Source organism: Thamnophis sirtalis, unplaced genomic scaffold, assembly GCF_051295495.1.
Source record: "Thamnophis sirtalis isolate CommonGarterSnake01/CBP01778 unplaced genomic scaffold, rThaSir2_p1.2 scaffold_2, whole genome shotgun sequence".
NCBI lineage: Eukaryota > Metazoa > Chordata > Lepidosauria > Squamata > Natricidae > Thamnophis > Thamnophis sirtalis.
The window spans coordinates 81,187,601-81,214,452 of NW_028261382.1; the positions used below are offsets into that span (position 1 = coordinate 81,187,601).

The 26,852-nt window shown below is 41.7% G+C and overlaps 1 long non-coding RNA gene across 1 annotated transcript in view; it reads right to left on the bottom strand.

Moving 5' to 3' along the window:
* LOC148048955 (uncharacterized) overlaps positions 1–25,433 on the bottom strand; it is a 225,059-nt gene extending 199,626 nt beyond the window's left edge. Inside the window, exon 1 of the long non-coding RNA XR_015695366.1 lies at positions 25,309–25,433. This is a non-coding gene — a long non-coding RNA (uncharacterized LOC148048955). The remainder of the gene's footprint in view (positions 1–25,308) is intronic.
* Positions 25,434–26,852: the final 1,419 nt, after the last annotated feature.

A 26,852-nucleotide genomic window follows, 5' to 3' on the forward strand; every position in this document is an offset into this window, starting at 1 on the left:
AATCAGCAAATAAGTGCCTTAGCATTCTGCCTGAAAGTCACTGATGCCAAACACATAATGGTCCATTACAGCTTTATTTGTATTTGCATATTTTGCAGACCATTTTCAGAAGCCCCAGATACTGTTCATTTTGCAATCATCACAATATCTGTGGCACATCAACTTGGAAAATGACTTGGAGAGGAAATTGGGTTTCTCTGCTCTATTAGGAAAAGTCTTTTTTATGATTAAAGTCAGAAAAACAATGTTCCTCCTGGTAATAGTGAAATGTAGAAATTGAAGTCTCGCTCATAGACTAGTCTCCAAATACATATTTAAAAATGGTAGAAAGAGAGTCATATTAAATAATGGGAGTTAAAATTAAGTTTCCATCTCAGAGTATCATTCTTACACAGCAAAACTGTTGGGAGTTGCCAGAAATAATATTTTGTATTTTAGAGTATAGGATTTCAATAACATATTAATCGGCGTAAGAAATGAGAGAGCCAATTTGTTTTTGCTGGGGTTCTGGGAAAGCAAGTTTCTATTATCTATATTAGTGGTTTGGTCTCCGTTAAGTCCTTCAGTTTTTAATTTGAAGAGTCACTGGCCTGTGAGATGGGCGGCTATACAAACTAGATAAATAAATAATTGCATGATACAAAACCTACTGTATGTGCCATAAATATTCATCTTTTATATACAGCCACTGGATGACAATAAATCTACAGAAAAGACTGAACCCACCCACCCCGGCAAAGAGCTTAGGTAGGAAAACAAAACAAACAAGAGAAATAAAAAAACCTAGACTAAACATCAATGTGATCTTTGCTTATTCCAAATTTCTTGGTGCCAACAGGATTACGCCATAAACAATATAATCAAATATCTTTATTTTAAGGAGGCATTAATAAATCCTTTGGGGCCTATATTGTGGCTCATGAGCTACACATGATATATAGAGCCGTATTTCTTTCTAATTCATCAGCAGTGAAGGAAATTGATAGGGATTGGATATGGATGAAATAGAAATAGGCAAATGGACTTTACCTTCTGGACTATCATCGACAAAACTTCTGTTTGCTTGGGAATTGTATCACGTTATGCTTGGCAGGTAACGGTTGATGCATCCCACTAAAGCCTTTTGAAAAAATCCAACTGATAAACAGCAATAGCATTTAGCCTTATATACCACCCCATAGTGCTTTATAGCACTCTCTGGGTGGTTTACAATGTCAACATTATTTGCATATTGCTCCTTATAATTTGGGTTCTCATGTTACCAATCATGGAAGGTTGAGTAAGTCTTGAGCCACTGCAGAATCAAACTCCAGACTGTGGCCAGAATTTGCCTGCAATACTACACTGTAACCACTGTGCCACCAAGGATCCTACGTGAAGGTCAATCATACATTTTATACCTTGAACTGATTCATATAACATATTAAACCATGCTGTGCCATGCCTGTTTTAAGAAAAGATTGGACAACCATTTGTCTGAAATGGAATGGGGTTTCCTGCTTTAGCAGGGGGTAGGTCTAGAAGACCTTCAAGATCCCTTCCGTTATCTGCTTACTTAATATTTGTATGGAAAACAACATGGCCCATTCCCAAAATGTTTCTAAATATTCAATCCCTCCCCACAACATGGAATGAACTATGGAATAGAATAGAATGATAGAATATAACTTCAGTTTTGCATGTATTTAGAATAGAATGAGCTAGAAGGGACCTTGGAGGTCTTCTAGTCCAGCCCACTGCTCAAGCAGAAGAACTTCTACCAGTGATGGCTAACCTTTTTCTAAAGGCGTGCCAAAACTGTGGTGTACATGCTATCACACGCGTGCATGTTCCCCCCCACCTGTGCATGTGCGAGCAACTACCACCACAGAGAAGGAGAGTCTTCTCTGTAGCTGCCCCGGCCCTATGGAACGATCTACCCTCTGAGATCCAGACCCTCCCCACTCACTCGGCCTTCCGAAAGTCTACTGAGACCTGGCTGTTCCGGCAGGCCTGGGGCTGTTGATCCTCGATTGAGTTCCAGCCCCATTAAGAACTGAGTGCATGTTGTGTTCTTTTGACTTCTTTGTCTTTGTATTTTAAATTTTCTAGAATTTTTAACTTTTTTTTATGTGAGCCGCCCAGAGTCCTTCAGGATTGGGTGGCATACAAATCCATTAAAATTCAAAATTCAATTCAATTCACACATGCACAAGTGTCACCCGCACACAGGGGGGCATTTCACCCACCCCATGCTCCAGAAACTTTTCTGAAGTCTGGGGAGGGGGAAAAAAGGCCTCCCTTGGCCCTCCAGAGGGCTCCGGAGTTTCCCTCCTCCCTAGGTTCAGGAAAACCTCCAGAGCTTGAGGAGGGTGAAAAAAAGGCCCAACAGCCCATCCGGAAGTTTGTTGCCCTCCAGAAGGCCGAAAGACAGCTGGCTGTGCTTAGGGCTGCCGTGCCAGCAAATATATGCTATAAGATCGCCATCACGGACCTATACTATTTCAGATAAGTGAATATCTAGTCTCTTCTTCAAAAAACCTCCAGTGATGGAGCGCCCAAAAATAGTTAACTTGGAAGATTGACTCCAGGGCTGAGATGCATTTTCTTTACTCGCCCGAAGGTTCCTACCTCTCAAATGACAATTCCCCTTTTCTGAGAGGAACACAGTTTCGAACTAGAATTTGTCAGGGGAAACACGGTTTTAATGCTTGCAGACGTACTTGGATTTCTCTTCAAGGGAGAGATTTGGAGGCATGCTTGGAATTTTCTATTGCAAGCATGCCTTCCTTGCCCTTTTGCCACTGGTTAATTAGGCAGATGGGAGTCTTGGCAAAGTCATTCCTCTAAGTCCAGTTTCCCCAGCAGCCCAGAACATGTTGAAGGAGGTAATTCATTCGAGCACCTGTAATTTGTGCTCATAATAGTCAAGGCAAAGCACTCACTTTAATACACTGCTAATAAGGACGTTTTAATTATAAAGCTCTACAGAACACTTTGCCAATAATCTAGGTAGCTTCAAAATGGAGTTATTCAGCAGGTAATAGGTAATGTATCGGCTGACTATAATATTGCTTCTGTAGAACTTATGTCTGTATTGCTTGTCATACCTGCACCATCTAATCCACTAAACACTGCCTTCAAAGAGAAGTGAATTGGACCACAAGGTTGGAAACTCATATACTACCTTATCTGCTATCGGTTGCATTCATATGGTGTGTTTAACCTGATTACCAAAATAACCCATATTCTAATATTTCACAACGCATTCAACTTGAATATATCCAAGTGGGAGGGCATAAAAAATACACCAGCTTAAAAAAAACCCTCCCAAGCAAATATAATACAGTGGAAGTTTAGTGTAGGTGCTAATGCAACAGTTAAGTCTATCAGACTAGGTGTCACATTTGAGGTGAAATCACAGCCTATCTAACATAATAATGGGTGCGTGAAGCCTTCTTAAGTCTTAAGAATGACTATTATAATGACCAATATAATATATGTTTATATAAATATATAATGACTATTATGACTGTTTAACCATTATATAAACCATCTCCCTTCCTCCCTCCCTCCCTCTCCCTATCGCTCTAGAATCCAGAATCCATTATACATAAGGGTTAAGATCATTTGAATAGTAAAATATTGCTGTTGAGCAAAATATTGCTTCTGCTAGTAGGCTTCCTACTGTATATACCTCTGAATGGATACTATAGATACTGAATGTTGAACTGGATGGATCTTTAGATCTCATGAAGCAGGTTTTGTCTTTAGTTCCTATATTGACTGGAAGTAGCCTAAAGGTGTAGACCAGTTTCATAATCCCTGTTTATTGGTTATGGTGGATTAGGGTTATTAGAGCAATCCCTATGGCACTCTTGCTAGAATTTTGCTCAATACATTATATTAGTCTAATGTTTAAAGAGTACACTCCAGAATTCCTGACCAACACAGCCAACATGATTTTCTTTATATCTTTATGTTAACGTATCTGGAATAAGATCCTAGCAAGTAGTATAGCATGACATCTTTTCATATATATTTTTTTTACTTTTTTCAAAGCTTGATTGGAAAAAAATACAAAGTGGATGTAGAACAAATTAATAATCATTATGAGTATGGTTATTTAAAACATTTAAAGCAAAGATTTGAACCAGCTCTGTAAATAAAAACACTGCCAGATGATTTGTATCGGCAATTCAATGCTTGACTAAATATGGTTTGGGAAGTTCATTTTTCATACCTATCATGGGTTGTCATTTAGTTGATCCAAACATCAATGGAATGGAAATTAGTGTCTTTTTATTATTTTGAAGACATGATGATTCTTCATACATATTGTAGATCCGATACTTGTTTCGTGTACAAGCATTACCTCAGCAGCATTTTGAATCTACTTGATAATAATTTTAAAAGATAAAACGGGTAACTATTACTATCACTTTATGAACACAAAGAATTGCTTCATGATGTGCTTACCCCATGGGTTCTTCTAAACCAGTTTAGCCTGTAGTGATTGATGAGTTTCTCCAGACTTCAAAGAAAAAGCATTTCTTATTCAGTTATCCTAAATCTTCCAAATTTATGTATTATTTAATTGAAATGGAAATCTGTACATAGAGCAAGTTATTGGCTTAGTTTGCAGAACAAGGTTAATCCTGTAGTGATAGGAGGATAGTTTGAACCCAAACCAGTTTTGAAGCAATTGGGAATATTGAGCTTTCCCACCCACTCAAATGTGTAAGACCAGTTTGTTGATTCTTGAAAGAAAGAAGATAGAATTGTAGGATGTTTGAAAAACAAGAGTCGTTTCCTAGATCTGCCAGCCTTTAGATATCCTCCCATGCCTCTTAGTCTTTGATTGATTGCAATGCCCATTCCATGACTACTGTTGCTTGATGACCAATGGGGAAGACACCATAAATGTATTTACCTATTCTTTCCTAGCATAATGCTTATAGGATAGTAGGTAAAGGTAAATGTTCCCCTCACACGTATGTGCTAGTAGTTCCTGACTCTAGGAGGCAATTCTCATCTCCATTTCAAAGCCAAAGAGCCAGCGCTGTCCGAAGATGACTCCGTGGTCATGTGGCTGGCATGATTAAATGCCGAAGACGCACAAAGCGTTGATATCTTCCCACCAAAGGTAGTTCTTATTTTTCTACTTGCATTTTTACGTGCTTTTGAACTGCTAGGTTGGCAGAAGCTGGGACCAGTAACAGGGGCTCACTCTGTAACATGTTGCTAGAGATTCGAACTGCTGAACTGCCGACTTTTCTGATCGACAAGCTCAGCTTCTTAGCCACTGAGCGACCACATCCCATGAGAGTAGTAGATACGATTGAAGAAATGGGTGTCTTCTTTGTTTATTTTTTGAAATTGTTATTCTTTTCTTGTTTAGTGTAACTGCGGACAGTCAATTAGAGCTGTTAGTGCTCTGTATTGTGACAAATAGACATTGTATTAGTTATCAAAAGCTTCTCTCTTAAACCACTTCAGATTGAAACTTGGGGTATTTCCCTAATCACCTTTTTATTTCTGGATAGGGACTGTGGGTTTAGCAAAGTTGCAAGTTAGAGATATAGCTAATTCTGAAAATGTATAATAAATCTCATAAGCGTTGTTAGTGGAGAGCGCCATTATAAATATTTGCTGATAGATTAGGACTTAGCCAGGGGAAAAAAATCAGTTAAGTACTAGCTCTGAATAATTTCTTTGAAACTCACACAATTCTCAAACTATTCCTTTTCCGGTAAAAAAAAAAATCAGTATATAGCAAAACAGCCAGATAACATTCCCTCCTTGATATTTGCTTTACAAAATGGTTGCATAAACATGTACACCCAACTCTTGAAACGTTATCAAACTGTCAAGAAATTTTAAGCACTTGGCTTTGATTTAGAAATCATTACTACAAATGTCATACTTATCTTGAATATTCAGTCCTGCCACTCTTGGCTGCAAGCTAAATTTACAGAGGGCCTTCTGCATTTACATCAGGTAGAATGTGTTTGCAAGTCATCTAACTTGCAGAAAATGAATATTTGACTTCCTCTACTCATCAAATACTTCCAACATTGTCTGAAAAGTATCTGGAATACTTTCTAAATAATATAGGTTCCAAGTAATAGATACATATGACCCTATCTATATATTAATTGGACTCCATCAAAGGAAAACCTAACAGGATGTCAAAGGCACGAAAGACATGTATGATAAATTTACTTGGCAAAATGGAAGACAATGGTTGTTGTCTTCCATGTTTACACTATTGCCAAGAAAATATGAAAGAACCCACATTGTCATCAGCTTGACTTAAAGCAGTTTTATCTTTTATCGTGGACTACAATCCTTCAGCTGTTAGTGTACTCGAATAACAAACAATGTGTTGAAACTTATCTTCTAATTTCCTCATTGGTTTTCTTTTTTTCCTCTGATGTGTTTTAGTCTTCCTTTAGTTCTGCCAGAGCAAAGAAAATCTTATTGTTTTTATTTTTCTTCCTGAAACATTTTGCAAATACTCAGGAGTCTCTCTGGCTTTCTTGCATTTTGGGATCAGGTGAGGATTTCCTTTGGGATCTCTGAAATGCAAAGAAGGTATGGAAACTCTGAGCCAGATGAATGGCTGGTTATTTTTAAGCACTTGAGAAGTGTGCAAGCTTTATGCAGCTGATCAAGGCACTAAAACAGGACTGAGCATACTCTGCCATCTTTTTGTTGAAAACTCACAGCGTAATTTCCTATCACTTTGAAGTGGGAACTGTTTGAAAATTGAGCATATCGGGGTCTAAAAATCTAAGACCATGACTAAGGCTGATAAACAAGGACAATCCCCAATCCCAACATTCAATATATAGCTATTTCAGCAGGTTACGTCTCTATTTCCTTTGTTGTACCCTGCCTTAATTCTTTTTACAAATAACTCAATCCAGCGAACTTATCCAACACACTTTCCTCCTCCTATTTTCACCACAAGAACAACCCTGTGAGTTGAGCTGAGAGAGAATAACAGACCCAAAGTCACCTAGCTGATTTTCAGGCTAAAGGTGGGACTAGAACTCACGGTCTCCTGGTGATTGGCCCAAAGCAGAGGTGGGTTCCTGCCAGTTCGCACCAGTTCGGTAGAACCGGTTCGTCAAATCTACCGAACTGGTTAGAAGAAGTTCCACCAGTGGACCCGGAAAGCAGGCCACACCTACAGAAGAGGTTCCAAAAAATTTTGAAACCCACCACTGACACACATGCACACAAACACAGACAGACAGACAGACAGACTCACACAGAGAGAGAAAGAGAAAAAAAGGAAGGAAGAAAGAAAAAAAGAAAAAAGAAAGAAAAAGTGAGAGAGATGAAAGAAAAAAAGGAAAAAGGGACAGAGAGACAAAAGAAAGGAAAAAGAGAGAGAGAGAGAGAGAAAGAAAGAAAGAAAGAAAGAAAGAAAGAAAGAAAGAAAGAAAGAAAGAAAGAAAGAAAGAAAGAAAGAAAACACATGACTCCCACCAGGTCACATGGCTGGCAAGCCACTCCCACAAAGGAGGCCACACCCACAGAGTAGGTTCGAAAATTTTTTGAAACCTACCACTGGCCCAAAGCCAGCCAAATGATTTTTCAAGCTTTAGGTGGGACAGGTGGCTTTCTTTGAACTGTATAAGCTACACTGCAAATACATTTGTGAAGTATGAATCATCCCATAAGCCATGGGTATTTTTTTGGGGGGGGGAGGTTCTTAATTTGGACGATTAAAGGCTTGGTCCAGAAGCTTATAGACTGATAGCAGAATAATCTTTTTTTCTCCTGTTCAGTCCTGTCCAACTCTTGGAGACTGCCTGAAGAAGTCCCTGCAGTTTTCTTCACAAGGTTTTCAGAAGTGGTTTGCGATTGCCTCCTTCCTAAGGCTAAGAAAAAGTGACTGGCCCAAGGTCACCTAGCTGGTTTTGTGCCCAAAGTAGGACTAGAACTCATGGTCTCCTGGTTTGTAGCCTGACGTCTTAATCACCACACAAATGGGTCCTCGGAAAATCCATACCATGTTCTAAATCAGGTTTGCAGTCAGATGTGGTCAGATTGGGTCTGCAGAGCCGCCCTGGGAAACGTAAGGGGCTGTCCCACATCTCTTTGGCCCAGTTTACCCAGTGTGAAGAGGAAACATGCCAGCAGTTTGGAGAGTGGCATCAAGTGGTCAAGCCCACACACATCCAGTTGGCCACACCCATCTGCCCCCCCCCCCCCCGAGGTCAACCACAGCCCTGATGTGGCCCTCAATGAAATTGAGTTTGACACCCCTGCCTTAGACAAACACCTGGAAATGAATGCCATACCAACACCAACATGTGTGTGAGCAGGAGGGTTGCACAAGCGTGCCCTTAATAAGGAATTAAAGCAGAGCAACAATCATTTGTAGTTATTTATAGATGATGGGGAAAATGTGCATTATGAGCCCGGCACATTTCAGGCTGATTAAGTTTTTTATTAGTGCCTCACGTATGGTATGATTGCTGACAGCCATGTGTTCAGAAGATTATTATGATTAACCTGAATCAAATCACAACTAGAATTGAATTAGCCTTTCTCTGCCTGCTTTTGAATGGTTCACCCAGAACAGGGAGGAATTAAATCTGCTAGCGGCCACAGAAGAATCTGATGTCTTAGTGAAAATCAAAAAATAATTAACTCTTTCTTTCTTTCCAAAAACATCCCATTTTTCTCCAGAGGCCGCCATGAAGTCCAAGCCTGCCCATTTGGGAAAAGAGCAATTAGTTCCTGATTCTCAGTCATAAACGTTTAACAAAAGCAGGCAGCATTTATTCCAAACTCATGAGTCTCACAATGGCCATCCAGATGCCTACAAAACTGTGTATGAGAACAGAGATGCCTCATCCTGGTTGTTTTCCTCCAGACCAGACAGTGTCAGGGTTCCAAGGAACACCCCTAATGAAAGGTTTTAGGTTTAGGTTTTATTGACATTTGTAGGCCGCCCTTTTCCCTAAGGGGACTCAGGGCGGCTCACAGAAAACCAAGGGAGGGGGAATACAACATTAAGACGACAACATATAATAAAATCAACACCATACATTCAATATTCGGGCGGGGTAACGGTCCTTATCCCCAGGCCTGACGGGCGAGCCAGTTCTTCAAGGCTGTGCGGAAGGCTTGGACGGTGGAGAGGGTACGAATCTCCACGGGGAGCTCGTTCCAAAGGGTCGGGGCGACTGCTGAAAAGGCCCTCCTCCTTGTAGTTGCCAGCCGACACTGGCTGGCCGATGGAATGCAGAGGAGGCCCAGTCTATGCGATCTTATAGGTCGTAGGGAGGTAATCGGCAGAAGGCGGTCTCTCAAGTATCCAGATCCACTGCCATGTAGGGCTTTATGGGTGAGTAAAAGCACCTTGAAGCGCATCCGGAGATCGACAGGTAGCCAGCGCAGCTCGCGGAGGATAGGTGTTATGCGGGTGAATCGGGGTGCACCCGCGATCACTCGCGCGGCCGCGTTCTGCACTAACTGAAGTCGCCGGATGCTCCTCAAGGGCAGCCCCATGTAGAGCACATTGCAGTATTCCAGCCTAGAGAGCACAAGGGCCCGAGTGACTGTTGTGAGTGCCTCCCGGTTCAGGTAGGGTCGCAACTGGCGCACCAGGCGTACCTGGGCGAATGCCCCCCTGGTCACAGCCGCTAAATGGTGGTCGAATGACAGCTGTGGATCCAGGAGGACTCCCAGATTGCGAACCCTCTCTGAGGGGTATAAAATTTGACCCCCCAGCCTGAGTGTTGGAATGTTGGCCAAATCTTTGGGAGGGAAACACAACAGCCACTCGGTCTTTTCTGGGTTGAGCACAAGCTTGTTAATCCTCATCCAGTCCATAACGGCCTCAAGACCCCGGCCCATCACGTCAACCGCTTCATTGATTTGGCACGGGGCGGACAGATACAATTGAGTATCGTCCGCATATTGATGGTATCTAATCCCGTGCCTGCGGATGATCTCTCCCAGCGGTTTCATGTAGATGTTGAATAGCAGGGGGGATAAGACCGAACCCTGCGGCACCCCATAATTTAGGGGCCTTGGGGACGATCTCTGCCCTCCCACTAACACCGACTGCGACCTGTCCGAGAGGTAGGAGGAGAACCACCGTAGCACGGTGCCTCCCACTCCCACCTCCCGCAGTCGTCGCAGAAGGATACCATGGTCGATGGTATCGAAAGCCGCTGAGAGGTCAAGGAGGACCAGGATGGAGGGATGTCCTTCATCTCTGGCTCTCCAAAGATCATCCATCAATGCGACCAAAGCGGTTTCTGTGCTGTAACCGGGTCTGAAGCCAGACTGGAAGGGGTCTAGATAGTTTGCTTCCTCCAAGGACCGTTGGAGCTGAAAGGCCACCACCTTCTCAACAACCTTCCCCAGAAAGGGGAGGTTGGAGACCGGGCGATAGCTGTTAAGAACAGCTGGATCCAAGGATGGTTTCTTCAGGAGGGGTCTCACCACCGCCTCTTTCAATGAGGCGGGGAAGTTCCCCTCCCGAAGGGAGGCGGTTACAACCGCCTGGATCCAGCCTCGTGTCACCTCACTGCAGTTAGCAACCAGCCATGAGGGACACGGATCCAGAACACAGGTGGAGGAACTTACAGCTCTCATGGCCTTGTCCACATCCCCGGGGATAACGTCCTGAAACTCAACCCAGAGCTGTTCTACTTGGTCCCCCTGTGCCTCGGCTGGAACTGCGGGTGTGGAGTCCAAGTCCGACCGAAACCGAGCAATTTTGTCCGCTAAGAATTGGGCATATTCTTCCGCTCTGCCCTGCAGGGGTTCCCCCGTCTCCCTTTTGTTTAATAGGGAGCGGGTTATCCTGAACAGGGCGGCTGGACGGGACTCAGCGGATGCAACCAGGGAGGCTATGTGTGATCTTTTAGCTGTCCTAAGTGCCCTAGTATATTCCCTGGTGCAGGTGGTTACCATTGCTCGGTTCGATTCGGACTTATCGGACCTCCAACGGTGCTCTAGGCATCTCCTCCGGCGCTTCATTTCCCGGAGCTCCTCGGTGAACCAAGGAGGCCTCCGGGATCCGCCGCCTCGGAGGGGCCGCAGTGGCGCAATCCGGTCGAGGGCCTCTGACGCTGCCGAGTGCCACGCAGCAGCCAGAGTCTCCACCGGACTGTGGGCGAAAGTGTCAGGAATAACCCCAAGCTCTGTCTGGAACCTTGATGGCTCCATAAGACGCCTGGGGCGGAACCACCTGGTCGGTTCCTCCTCCCTACAGTGGGGGTTTGGCCTCCGGAAGTCGAGCCTCAGCAGGCAATGGTCTGACCACGACAGGGGTATGATGTCACTCCCCCTCAGACCAAGATCATAAATCCACTGCTCCGAGAGAAATACAAGGTCAAGCATGTGTCCCGCTGTATGGGTTGGGCCTCGAATTACTTGGGTCAAGCCCATGGCTGTCATGGAAGCCATGAACTCCCTCGTCCCATCAGAGTTTTCACCGAGCGATGGCAGATTAAAGTCCCCCAGGACCATCAGCCTAGGGAACTCAATCGCCAGCTCGGCTACCGACTCGAGGAGCGAGGGGAGGGCTGCTGCAACGCTGTTGGGAGGCAGGTACGTTAGCAGCAAACCCACTTGACCCTTGAGGTCCAACTTTAGCAGCAAAGACTCACACCCGACAATCTCCGGAGCAGGGACCCTGCGAGGAACTAACGACTCCCGGATAACAGCGGCCACACCCCCACCCCTTCCCTGGGCTCTCGGCTGATGCAGCACCTGAAAGAAGACTCTGAGGCTTGAAGTTCCTCAAAGTTCCATTTTATTAGAGATGTCATATAGGCACATCTGGGAAAACCCGAATCTGAAAGCTTCCAGGTTTTCCACTCCCAAAAGAAAGTTCAAGTCCCTGCCCAGCACCCACATGCCCATCACATGGTCCAATCATACACCATCCAAAACTGGAGATGCCTCCCAGTCACACCATTGCACCTACAAGGCAAGACATCCTTGACTCTCTGAGAAAGGAATGTTATTTTGACTATATATCACCCACACCCCATATAATCCCCCCTCCCGTTTTCCCACAGTAGACAATTGTGGCAGGCCTGAAGGCCCATTGCAAAATATGGCTTCCAGGCCTGACAGAGAATGGGGTAGGAATGGGGGAACAGTTCAAAATTACGGTATGGTCCCAGGTCAGAAAAAGAATATGATTGTATTTCATTCACATCTCATTAAACTATCATTTGATCAAAGTGCCTGCTCTCCAGTTTTTCCTCTTATATTAAAAAAAAACACATCTGTGTGTTTTACAAGTCTTTTTATCTGTATTCAGATCTTTTGGAGGCAACAAATGGCCTTTAGTTTAGGTTGTACATCTCTGATATAAGAAGGTGGCACATTTTTTAAAGTACCAGTCATAGGAAGAGATTTTGCCTCTCTGATCAACCTAAAGATTAATTCACTTCTTTTTTTCCAAGATAAGAGGCTTGGCCCCTATGACATAATCTCCAGAATACCTTCTCCCCAGATGTAGGGGGGGAGCATCTTATCTCTGAGTAGGCCAGAAGTTTGACATGTACCTAACTCTGCTTTTGTAACACAACCATCACAAAATAGTTACATTTGTTGCCTGAAAAAGAAGGACTATTATTACTAGGCCATTTGGCAAATTCAATTGATCAGTCTTTCCGGAATCAGTCTCAAAGGCACAACCATGGCGGCTGCAATTAAAAGATGTCTAATTAAAACTCATTACGAACTGGTTAATTAATTTTTATAATCTTTCCATGATGCCTTCATCCTTTTGGAAGGGGGGAAAAGCTACGTGAATCATTTTCAGCTGCTAGGAAAAGATGACTTCTGTCTGTTACAGGTTATTTACCAAATTCACAGCCAAGATGAGAATCAAAGATTTCTCAACCTTGGGCACTTTAAGATGGGTGGACTTCAACTCCGACACTCAGAATACTGTATCCAGTTTTGGTTACCATATTAAAAAAAAAAGATGTAGGGTGATATTCACTTACCTTCCCTAACGGTTTGCAAATGTGAGTGCAGAGAAAAGCAACAAAGATGATTAGGGGACTGGAGGCTAAAATATATGAGGAACAGTTGCAAGAACTAGGTATGTCTAGTTTAATGAAAAGAAGGACTAGGGGAGACATGATAGCAGTGTCCAAATATCTCAGGGGTTGCCACAAAGAAGAGGGAGTCAATTTATTCTCCAAAGCACCTGAGGGTAGGACACGAAGCAATGGGTGAAAACTAATCAAGGAGAGAAGCAACTTAGAACTGAGGAGAAATTTCCTGACAGTTAGAAGAATTAATCAATGGAACAGAAGTTGCCTCCAGAAGTTGTGAATGGCACAACACTGGGAGTCTTTAGATGTTGGATAGCCATTTGTCTGGAACGCTATAGGCTTTCCTGCCTAGGCAGGGGGTTGAACTAGGACCTCCAAGGTCCCTTCCAACTCTGCTATTGTGTTGTATTGTATTGTATTGTATTGTATTGTATTGTATTGTATTGTATTGTATTGAGTGCACACGCCCCATTTGTGCATGTGCTAAGGCTTCCGCACATGCACTTTGGCTAAAAAAAGTTCCTAAATGAGATGCCATAGAGCTGTGGTGGGTGGATGGGGCCACCTGCGACTTCCACTACCAGTTCAGGTGGACCGGTCTGAACCGGCTGCATACCACCTCTGGTAGGGACTCTGGAAAGAGTGCAGTGAAGGGCAAAAAAGATAGTTAGGGAGCTGGAGGTTAAAACATTTGAATAACAGTTGCAGGAATTGGGTATGTCTCATTTAATGAAAAGAAGGACTAGAAGTGACATGATAGCAGTGTTTCAGTATTTGAGGGGCTGCCACAAAAAAGAGGGGATCAACCTATTCTCCAAAGCACCTGAAGGAAATATAAGAAGCAATGGGTGGAAACTAATCAGGAGAGAAGCAACCTAGAACTAAGGAGCATTTTCCTAACAATGAGGAAAATCAGTCAGTGAACAGCTTTTCTCCAGAAGTTGTGGGTCCCCCATCACTGGAGGCTTTTAAGAAGAGACTGGACAGCCACTTGTCTGGAATGATGCAGGCTCTCCTGCTTGAGCAGGAGGTTGAACTAGAAGATCTCCAAGGTTCCTTCCAACTCTATTATTCTGTATACTGTAACTGAATGGGATAGCATCCAAAGCCCCATTAAGGAGGAATTCCCCTGATTGTATTTGCAAGAAGCCAGCCAGCCATATCCATTTGCCAAAGTCAGAAGCTTTGAGAGAAAGAGGAACATTAGAACAATGTTTTTCCTGCAATCTTTTATTCTGCCATGGATCTCCTGGGGGCCAAAAATAAAAATTAGTCCCAGCACCAACCTTGGCAGGACATACATCCCCATGAGCTCTACAAGTTGTGTTTTCATAGAAAAATCCAGCCAAAATCCAATAAAGTTAGCAAACCGAAAGGACGGCAAGCAGTGCCATGAAATGAGAACTCTGAAGGCCAAATGAAATTTCAGCCAGCTCATCTCAATGCCATCAAATCACTTGAGAAAAAGAGATGACATTTTTTGGAATCGGCATCTGTTTTTTTTGCAGCCCATCAAAAAAAGGTGCCAGATGTTGCTTCTGCAGTAATAGTTCCTTCAGCCTGGCATTTGCATCATGCAGTTTACAACTCTCCACCAGGAGCAACATATTCTAACTTCTGCAAAACAGCAGCCCAAAATAGGAACGGATGATTGCTACACCAATAGCAGTAGACTTATATACCGCTTCATAGGCCTATCAGGCCTCTCTAAGCGGTTTACAGAGAGTCAGCATATTGCCCCCAACAATCTGGGTCCTCATTTTACCCACCTCGGAAGGATGGAAGGCTGAGTCAACCCTGAGCCGGTGAGATTTGAACCGCTGACCTGCTGATCTAGCAGTAGCCTGCAGTGCTGCATTTAACCACTGCGCCACCTTGGCTCAATGTTCTTTTCTTTTCGGGTGGCAAGAAACATCAAGGTGGACAGGAAAAACTTCATTGCAGCATAATCGGAGGTAGCAATCTCATGCTCTGTTTATGCTGCAGCAGCAAAGCTGACTCCTTCTACTTGTCTTTAGAGATGAAGGGAGGCAGGAAAACAATATGGAGATGCAGAGGAAGGCATTTCAGTTCCATGGCAACATGGCATGATGGTTGTTTCATTGAAACAAAAGTAAGGGAAAGAGTAGACAAGGAACTTTCATGGATAAATAGCTGCAAAAGAAAGTAAGTCCCATCACAGAACAGTTATGGGAGTGGATTTGCAAAGATTCACCCACAGAGGTTCTACCATAGTGGGCAATCTGTGGACATCCCTCTTTCTCTGATCCCAGGTTTCCCTTTTCCTGAAACATGTGTCCAAAAAATATTCTCCAGTTCCTTTAAAACATATTGTTTATATATGGATAGGCTTTAAAAATCAAATATTAGGGAAAGTTGTGTTCAGTTCAGCACATATAAAAGGTAAAGGCAAAGGTTCGCCTCACACATATGTGCTAGTCATTCCTGACTCTAGGGGGCGGCACTCATCTCCGTTTCAAAACCGAAGAGCAAGTGCTGTCCGAAGACATCTCTGTGGTCATGTGGCCGACATGACTAAATGTCGAAGGTACATGGAACACTGTTAGGTGGTCCCTATTTTTTCTACTTGCATTTTTTACGTGCTTTCAAACTGCTAGGTTGGCAGAAGCTGGGACAAGTAATGGGAGCTCACCCCGTTATGTGGCGCTAGGGATTCGAACCGCTGAACTGCCGACCTCAATTAGCCACTGATCCACCACATCCCTCAGCACATACTGTATACTAGAGCAATTATAAAACTCTGCATCAAAAAGACTTAAATTAAGAATCCATCAAGGTCAAGAGGAATCCGGAGACTAAGCAATTACTTAAAAATGAGATTTTATTATAAAAATACACCCCAAAAAGATACCTCCTTCTTTCTTATTCCCAGCATCTATTTTTACTTTTGCTCTTTATTCTTCTAACTTGACCTCCATTCAATCTTATTCCATTTACAATAGTGAACAATACGTAGCTCAGGGTTCAACCAAGAACCAACATCATTTATATTGACCTTAGATTCAATTACTCTTTTCTTAAGCATTTCTGCTTTTAAACCCTTCTGTATCTATATTTTCCAAATTCTCGGCCTTTCTGCCAGCCTCCTTAAACAGATTACCCTGAGCTCTGTAGATTGATGGAAGGTGGCAACCACTCTGCTGGTGTCTGTTCATTAATCAAACCATGATTTAGTGTCCCCTTTTCTTCTGCTGGGCTTCCTGGTCACCAGTTCTTCAGAATACTGCATTTGGCCATCTCTAGTCCCAATTCAAGAAGTCCTTGACTTACAACCACTCACAGTTACAATGACACTGAAAAAAGTAACTTACAACCATTTTTCACACTTACAACTGTTGCAGTATCCCAGGGGTGGGTTTCTACCAGTTCTAACCTCTTCTATAGAAGAGATTCCACAAATCTACAGTGCCCTTTAGAACCGGTTCCAGCCTCCTCCCCCCGCCTGTCCGCACATCATCAAGATGAAGAGCGAGAGGAGGAATTCTGAGAGTTGAAGTCCACAAGTATTAAAGCTGTCAAGTTTGAACACCCCTCGGCTTTTTTTCTAAAGGGTTAGGGATGCAAGGGTCTTGTAACTTGACAGCTTTAAGACTTGCACACTTCAATGCTAGAGTACCTGAGCCAACATTTTGGTTGCTAAGCAAGAGCGTTGTTACGTGAGTTTCACCACATTTTACACGTTGCCCACGCCAACCCAGTCACATGGCCGGCAAGCCACTCCCACCTGGTCACATGGCCAGCAAGCCACTCCCACCTGGTCACATGGCCAGCAAGCCACTCCCACAAAACAGGCCACACCTACAGAAGAGGTTCTAAAAACTTTTGAAACCCACCACTGCAGTATCCCCATGGTCACATGATCAGAATTTGGACACTTGGCAACTGGCATATATTTATGATGGCTGCAATGTCCCAGGGTCATGTGATCAGTTTTTGCAACCTTCTAACAAGCAAAGTCAATGGGGAAGCCAGATTCACTTAACAACCATGTTACTGATTTAACAGCTACAGTGATTCACTTATCAGCTCTGGCAAGAGAGGTCATAAAATGGGGCAACACTCACTTAACAATTGCCTTGCTTAGCAATGAAAATGTTGGGCTCAATTGTCATATGTTGAGGACTACCTGTATACACCATTCCTCTTTTTTCTTTTTGTTCATCTTTTTATTCTCTTCTGGTTCATCAAATAAATGGAAAATCAGGTTTTGGGGATGGAGGAATGCAATCTTTTTTTTCTCATAGGCATCTTTGTCCACCCCCCCACCCCCCAAAAGAAAACTGTAGAAGTTTTGCTATTAAACTGCAGTAATAGAATCTCTGCAATTTAAAATGGAGCAACAATTTGAGAAGAGCAACAAAGATGATTAGGGGGTTGGAGGCTAGACGTTATGAAGCAGGGTTGCAGGAATTGGCTACTCTAGTAAAAAGGAAGGACTGGGGTGAGAGGATAACAGTGTTCCAATATTTGAGGGGCTGCCACAAAGAAGAGGGGGTCAACTTATTTTCCAAAGCATCAAGAGACAAGACAAGAAGCAATGGATGGAAACTAAGTAAGGAAGGAAGCAACCTAGGAGAAATTTTGTAAGAGCAATCAAACTGTGGAACAGCTTGCCTCTAGAAGTTGTGGGTGCTTCATCAATGGAGATTTTTAAAAAGAGACTGGACAGCCATTTGTCTGAAACAGTATAGGGTCTCCTGCTTGAACAGGAGATTGGATTAAAAGACCTCCAAAGTCCCTTCCAAGTCTGATGATGTTCCATGCTTTATGTTTATTTGGAATATGGGTTAAGAATACTTGCTCATACTTCTGATTGAGCTATATAGGAAACCTCAATAAGTTAAGGGAAATGGTGAAGAACAAGCCAATGCTGCTTCTTCTTTTGAAGTCAAGCCCTTTAAAAGTAAAACAAAGATGGAAACTGATTAACCAGTACAGATGAGATTTGTACTGATCTACTGATCCTCAGAACTGATCTGGGAAAAGTTGAAGCAGCAGGATTGCTAACTAAGCATCCCACTTCCGAAATAGACTGTTACAGCACTAATCATCTCCAGAAATGCCTGCTTGTGGAAAGACTTGATCTTGGATTCACAACCAGGTTGCAGATTTCTGCTCTATAGGATTCTGACCTTGTGTTTCCCCCATAGCAGGAGCGAGAGTTTCCTGTGAAACAACACTCCTCTGTAAAAGTAAAATCATAGAAGATGTTAATTAACTAGGATTGCCAGTAGCTCTCACTGGGCAAAGAAACGACACCACATGCTGTAGTGTTAAAAGCATCCTGGTGCTTGATCTATCGCTGTCATCTTCTGTACAATATTCCTGCAGGTGAAATGAATGGAGGAAAGAACAGGTTTCTGAAAAGATACATCAAATGCTGTCTTGTGGAATAAGTAGAACTGCGTGAGGATTTCTTTTTTTTGCCAGTTCCAAAATCAATTGTCCTTCGTGACTAACAAGTTGATCAAGACAAAATTATGGGCTCAAAACAAACAAATAATTAAAATACCTGTAATTAGTTAGAAAATATACTTAGAAATGCAGATTCAAGAGAAAATACATGTAGAAATGCATTTGCCATAAAGAATCTTTAGATATTATTATTTTTTCTTTATTAATTTTATACGCCACTCAAGAATGGAATGGTGGCCTCGTGGTGAAGAAGCTCACCTCCCCCTTGGAATGTTGAGAATTCAATCCTAGGTAGCAATAGATGTTCCTCTCTTAGAGTGCTAAGGAAAAAAAAATCTGCTACGAACTCTGCATGGCATCAGGAAGGGTATCTGGCTAGTAAATGCTCAGCTCCATCCAACTCTATCCACCCAAGTCTATCTCGAATTAAGAGTGACTCTCTGGGTACCTTATAAATTTCAGTTTCAGTGTAATTATCAATTTCTTACCCCTCTTCATATTTAACCCCCCCCCCCAAAAAAAAAACACAAACAGAAAAGGCTCTTTTGCAATTCCTAAAGGTTTGCTTCTTGAGCATTAAATGTAGCACCCCCAAACCTTCATTCAGGCTAAGGCCGGATAACGTACCAGACCAAACCAAACCAAAAGAGGGTATTAAAATTTGAGGTTCCGAGATGTTGTCTTTGTACATATCAAAGTTAGCAGTCATATCAAACCACATATACATTCCTTCGATTGCCTGTTGCTGGAATGATATTGTTTTGCAAATGAGCTTTGAGAGAAGGTTTCATCGAAGCTTTCACTGAGGCCAAATGCCCCTTTGAAGATGTGCATTGCCTTAGTTATGATTAATTGTGTACTTGTTTTCTTTCTGGCCTTGGAAGGAACCTGGACCTTTCCCCAAGGGGAATGCATACCTGCCTACACCAAGGTCATTTTGATGGTGTGTGCTACTGGAAATGCAGGCAGCATGCCAAGGGTATGGAGTAGATGAATTGCTATTAAACATAGCAAATAGTTTTTAATACCTTGCAGTAATAAAGCAACTCCCACTCCTACGCATGCATACACTCTATAAAAGCCATTCTTTACATCAAAGTTCTTATTAATATTCTTTGCATACATGGCTTATCATGAATTTTGTGTGGGGTAAAATGTATTTTCCAATATCTAACACTGCAAAGCTGAGAATTAAAAATGATAATGCTCAACGTGATTTATAAACTTTTAATGGAAAATCCCTGTGGGTTAGGTATAAATCTTATTTATTGCTTTAAAAATGTGTAATATGCTTATTATGTAGTCCTAAAACAGCCACACTGGGAATAGAGCCACTGTCAGAGTTAATCCATTTAGAAATAGGGAGCAACTCCTTGAGGTTGAAAGAGATAAATAATTTGATATTATGGAGGGTATTGATGCTTTTCTAAAAATAAAATATGATTTAATACATTCAGCAGATTGGAGCATGTTAGTAATCAGGCTATCCGGAAGGCATTATTAAAACAGAAAGAAAGAAACACATCTGGGAGAACAATTGTTCAAGGATAGAGCAAGTAGCAAAGCGTTCACTTTGGCTTAAAGTTAGCTAAGTGCAAAGTAGCTTATTAGCATACCATGGTGTCATATAAGGTGTTCTTGCTCAGCAGTTAGTCCTATCCATTCCTGAGTGAGCCATTATAGGATATTAGTCCCAGTCTTTTGATTTGCTAATAGAATACTTTTTGCTATCATACAACATTCACAGATCTCAGTGGTGACTTTGCATCTAAAGATTCTTGGTGGACCTACAAACCTTTGGACAAGAGAAACTCATCCTACCTGCTGTTTCTACAGATAGTAGTCATATGTGCTTAACAGAAATAATTCAGAGCAGAACCTGTTGCAAAAAGACATGTGACAGCTCCCTTATCTTTCCTTAGTTATCCCTACCCAGAAGCATCCTTACCCCTTCATGCAATTTTCATAAAATATTAGAGCTAAATCATGATTTTGGTGACCGGACTTGTAACATCCACCATTACTTAACCAAAGTGAGACAGAGTTAGCGGAGTTAACTTTATTTTGAGTTAGCACTTAATCTTTTCTTTTGCATGATCTGGTTTGTAGGGATGCAAAGAATAACTGAACTGAATAATTCAGCTTCTGTTACTCTTACTTATGTGTGCAAATGTCACATATGTGTACAGAACCAATTCAAAGAGGTATGACGTTTCCCATCAGCAAGCTGCTTCAGTGGGGTGATTTGGTCAAAAGAATTATGTTGCATCACCCTATAACTATGATGGCGAACCTATGACACATGTGCCCAAAGTGGCACACAAAGCCATGTCACCTGGCACGTGCAGCCTTGCCTGTTTGTCTTCCGAGTTTCTGGGGCACACAATCAGCTGTCCTTCACGCGTGGGGCAGTGTCAAAAACTGGCATGCACATGCATGTCGCCCATGTGTGCCAGAACCTGGAAGTTTGTTTTTTCTGTTATGCAACCCCAATGAGTGTATGTGCATGTGCGCAATGTTTCCACATAACCTTTTTGGCACTCAGTGCCAAAATGGTTCTCCATCGCTGCCCTATAAGGATCCCATGTAGAATGGCAGCAAGATTGTGAAAGGGATTTTAATTTTATTCAATAAAAACAGAGGTTTTTGACTGTGAATCCTGGTTCATGAAGATCTCCAACTGTGTGCTACAGACTATGGCATCTCTCTGGTCAGATGACCAAAATCCAAGTGTTGGGTGACCAGCTCATACTTACAACTGTTGCAGTGTCCTACAATCACATTAGGGGTGGGTTCCTGCCAGTTCTAACCTCTTCTGTAGAAGAGGTTCCACAAATCTACAGTGCCATTTAGAACCGGTTCCAGCTCTCTCCCCCTGCCTGTCCGCACATCATCAAGATGAAGAGCGGGAGGAGGAATTCTGGCAGTTGAAGTCCACAAGTCTTAAAGCCGTCAAGTTTGAACACCCCTGGGCTTTTTTTCTAAAGGGTTAGGGGTGCAAGGGTCTTGTAACTTGACAGTTTTAAGACTTGTGGGTTTCAAAAGCCAGAGTTTCTGAGCCAACATTTTGGTTGCTAAGCAAGAGCGTTGTTAAGTGAGTTTCACCACATTTTACAAGTTGGCCATGCCCACCCAGTCCCATGAGTGCCAAGCCACTCGCACTTGGTCACACGGCTGGCAAGCCACTACCACCCTGTCACATGGCCAGCAAGCCACTCCCACAAAGCAGGCCACACCTACAGAAGAGGTTCTAAAAAAATTTGAAACCCACCATTGGATCACATGATTGCCATTTACAACTAAATTGGAAATGAAAGAAACATCTGTTATCTAGTATGATGAATAGACCCTGATGCCTGAGTTGTTACTCTTCTGTATTTGTAGGTATGTTGGATCTTTGTCCTAAACGTGAGCTCCTAGGTGAAAGACATTTAACCTACAAAGTTGAAATAGCTCACTCCTGTCTTTAGTCAAGTCTTCAAGTCATAAAAACAAGGTAGAACTAGTAAATACTACCAGACTAAGCCTTGGTTTATGTAAGTAATATTTGGTGCAGTTGAGCAATGGGAAATGTACTTCCTTGATTAATGCTTTTTCTATGAACATATAAAAAGAACTGGTGTCAAAATACTCAGCTCATCAGTGTTGAAAAATCGGTATCCACCACCCAACCAATCTCCCATCTTTATATACACATAAAAGTGAATATCACATTTTTTCTCATTCATCTGTCACCAGGTTCCATATCTTTTTGAAAGATGCATATATCTATTTTTCACGTTTTTTAATCCAGCAAGAGACATTGTCTCACAAATATCAAATGAAACCTGCTGCTAGGAATGATTTTGGATCCTAATGAAAAGCTAATGAAACAAACTTTACTTCTACTCCAGAATATCTTATCAAATTAAATAGCACTACTTCATCAGGAGAAAATAAATTAAACCCTATCTGCTTCTTCCTCATAAAAAAAGGAATTACTTAGCACTGAATAATATTTTTATAACTAAATGGAAGGCAGACTTACCTACAACCCCAGCTTTTTCGGGTGCTAATGAGTCTGCTTCGCTTCACAAATACATAAATATGAAAACACAGATTTGCAGTGGTGGATGGTCTTTTGGTGGTCAAGGGCTTCACTTAACACATTTAGGGGCAAAAGAGAAGTATTTCATCAGAAGAAAGCTGGGCTTTGGGAAACATTTTGAACGTTTTTTCTACTTTTTTGTTGGTCTGACTGTACAATATTCATGTGTATTCCATGTCAAATGTCAGGAAACTGAAGGTTTTCACCAACTTTGGCCTTGATGGAAATTTGAGAGCTAAAAATTGAGAGAGGGAGGGAGGGAGGAAGAGCGAGGGAGAGAGGGGGAGAGGGCAGAAAGACAAGACTTTGGGAAGCACGAGAGTCTACCACAGTAAATTGTAATGAAAAAGATTCAATGCCATGAAAAATGTGATACTAGATTGAACAGGACACAATTCAGCCTAAAGTAACTTGGAGTAATTACAACAGAAGATATAAAATACCCACAGATGCATAGTGTGGCTTTATTGATACCCTAATGCAGTGTTTCTCAACCTTGGCAACTTGAAGATGTCCGGACTTCAACTCCCAGAATTCCCCAGCCAGCAAATGCTGGCTGGGGAATTCTGGGAGTTGAAGTCCGGACATCTTCAAGTTGCCAAGGTTGAGAAACACTGCTCTAATGTATTTAAATATTATACTAGTTAAGATATCAGATTTTTTTCTATAATGCATATGGAAACATTCTCAATGGATTATTGGTTTGGAAATCAGGACCAATTTGATTCCCCCTCAATGCTTCTTTTAAGTGAGTGATGAAACATTTATGAAAACCATTGGGTGCAACTCTTGACTGGAGTTCATTAAAGGTTGGTCATTACTTGGTCATTATTGAAATGCAAGAGGAGAGGGATCCATCTGACTCATTAAAACTAAACTTTTTGGGGCTTGTGAGTATCCATTATATAAATTACAACTAAAGCTATGATATCTAGATCTTAAAACATCACTACTTATTCTATGGATTTTAAAATGTCATATGAAGATTAACTTTCATAAGCACTTTGCAAAGTTTATTCATTCATACATTTGATTTATTTTGTTTCCAAGTTAATTTAATCTATATGTATCTATCTGTCAGTCTGTTTGTCTGTTGAGACATTTCCTAAACTATTAAAAAATATAGAGGAGTTTTGAGAAGCAGCAGGACTGAGGATAAAGAGAGAAAAAAAACTAAAGTTATGGTCAAAAACCTCACACAGAAACAAAAAGAAATAGTGGAAGAAAAAATGGACTTTCAAATAGTCAAGAAAGTTAAAAATCTGGGAATATATATAACAGCAAGATGTGCAATGATAAAAGAAAATAATGATATAAAACTATTTAACAAAATAAAATTAGATTTGGAAAAATGAAAAAATCTCATCTATCAATGTTGGGAAGGGTTGCTATTGGAAAAAGGAAAACTATTTTTCCTGTACCAAACAGTACCTATATAATTTGAAAAGAAATTCTTTGATTATTTATTTGATTGTTATAAACATGCACACACAAACATGGGAACACACAAACAAAGAGGGAAAGCTTGCTCGCAACACAACTGATTTTGACTGGAAGTTGACTTAAAGCTGCCTTGCGGAGCCTTGCTTAGTCAGGGAGCTCAATGGAGCTTCTACAGAAAAAGGCCGGAGGCTTTGGCTTCTGTACCAAAAGATGAGAAAGAGGAAGCTGGAGAGATTTGTTGGCAGGTTCCTAGAGATATTTGGCTGCCCAGAGTGTAGGCAGAAAAGGTGGAGCAGGTGACCTTGGCTAGATCCCAATGGAGGCCTTCACCTCTGTGGGAATTCTATTGGCAGTGTGACTTCATCCATCCAGGGGCAAAGGTCACCAACTGCCAGCTCTGCTCCCTCCCACCCTCCCTCCAACCCCCCAACCTTTCCCCCGGCCGACTTCCCAGACCCAATACAAGGTATAAATCTTTAACAAATGCAGTTTAAAATATACTTAAAGAGAAAATAGAAAATTAATAATGTCTTTGAATTGAGCTTAGCTCCTCCTTGCTAGGCTAACTATATACTATTTGTATCATTTCTGATCTTAATCATAAGCTATCTGAAATTTCCTAGACCCATATTTATTTTGAATATAGTCAATCCATTTTTCCAATCTCGTTTATATCTCTCGTTTGAATAGTCCTTAAAATATGCAGATATTTTAGCCATCTCTGCTACGTTTGTGACCTTCAATGTCCATTCTTGGATAGTAGGCAAATCTTCCTTCTTCCAGTATTGGGCCACCAACAATTAAGCTGCAGTTATCAAGTGCAAAATCAAGTTAATCTCTACTGCTGTACAGTCAGTAATTATACCTAACAAAAATAGCTGGATGGTGATCTTTATCCTTTTTTTGAGAACATTTTGCATAATCCACCATATTTTTATCCAGAATGCCTTAACCTTTTTGCAAGTCCACCATATATGAAAATATGTAGCGTCCATACAATCACAACTCCAGCATTTAGATTGTAAATTCAAATACATAGAAGCCGTTTTTTTGGATCTAGATGCCATTTGTAAAACATGTTATAAAAATTTTCTCTCAGGTTTTGGGCCTGTGTAAATTTTACATTTCTCACCCATATCTTCTCCCATGTATCCAACATTATTGGTTCTTCAACATTTTGAGCCCATTTAATCATACAGTCTTTAACTAGCTCTGTTTCAGAGTCGATTTCTATTATTACATTATATAATCTTTTTATATGCATTGAACTTTGGTCTCTAATTTGTTTAAATAAATTTCTTGTACCTCTGAGAGAACACGTTGATCCCCCCTTGTTAATATTTGAATGGTTTGCTTTCCATCATATCCTTCTTGTTCTCTTTCTCTGAATCTAGAGGGAGGGGGTTGTCCAGCCTTCAATATGTTGCTGTAGAAATCTTGGACCTTCCATACTGTGTTGAGGCGAGTCTTTTTCCAAGGCAGCTAAATGCAATGCCGGATGGCGCGTCCCATCTAAACTGTATCTGGCGATTTTTAAGCTCTTTAACCATATCAAGATTCCAGAGCTGTTGAGAATAACAACCCCCTGTCAGGCTCCGCCCACCAGAAGTTTTTTTTTTTTTTTTTGAATTGGGAGTTTCTTATAAATCAACTAGCAGTCATGAACTTTGGAGATAAATTTACCGGGATGATCAGAACAATATATTCTAGTCAGAGAGCAAAAATAATACTAAATGGGGAAGCAGTCAATAGGAAATCCAGACTCCCTTAACAATCATGTTATTAATTTAAGAAATGCAATGATTCACTTAACAACTACAACAAGAAAGGTCGTAAAATGGGGGAAAAGTCACTTAACAAATGCTTCACTCAGAAACAGAAATCTTGGTCTGCATTGTGGTCGTATGTTGAATACTACATGTACCCCAAATCTGTGGAGACTTTATTAAACATGAAAAAGCTCTCTAAATCACAGGTCCTCAACCTCTGGGTAAGACTTTCTAGGGAAAAATGCTCCACACCTAAGAAATACCACAAGGCAGAGATAATTAGGAAGATCCTGGATTGTCCAGAAATAGCGAGACTTATATTCGAAGATTAAACAGATAATTGATAGAAAATATTACCCAACATGGAACTCATTCTAACAGTGGTTGGAAAAAAGGGGTGGGAAAAAGAATGTAATTCGTACTGCTAAGAAAATAAAACAACCCAGACAACACGATGTTTATTAACCACTAACAAAATGTAAACAATGGAAAATCAATCAAACTTTTTTAAACAACAGTTTGGCAGACAGAAAAAGGTATCTGCACCTAGGCAGAAAGAACAGAGGGAGCTGACTTTAGACCCAGCATTGTTGATACACACGTACGCACACAAACACATACACAACAAGACACACATATAGAGAGCTCGCAACACAACTGATTTTGACTAAAAGATAACTTAAAGCTGCCTTGCGGAGCCTTGCTTAGTCAGGGGCCTTTGTGGAGTTTCTACAGAAAAAGGCCGGAGGCTTCTGCTTCTGTACCAAAAGATGAGAAAGAGGAAGCTGAAGAGATTTGTTGGCAGGTTCCTAGAGATATTTGGCTGCCCAAAGTGTAGGCAGAAAAGGTGGAGCAGGTGACCTTGGCTAGATCCCAATGGAGGCCTTCACCTCTGTGGGAATTCTATTGGCAGTGTGACTTCATCCATCCAGGGTCAAAGGTCACCAACTGCCAGGGCTCACGGAGCAGAGCCAAGATGTTTGCCAAGACGTAAGTAGGTCCTCCGAAGGGCTCCTCTAAAGAGCTTCTCCTCTTTCTTGTTTGGGAGGCGGAAGGTTGGCCTGAGAGCCTTTGCCCTGG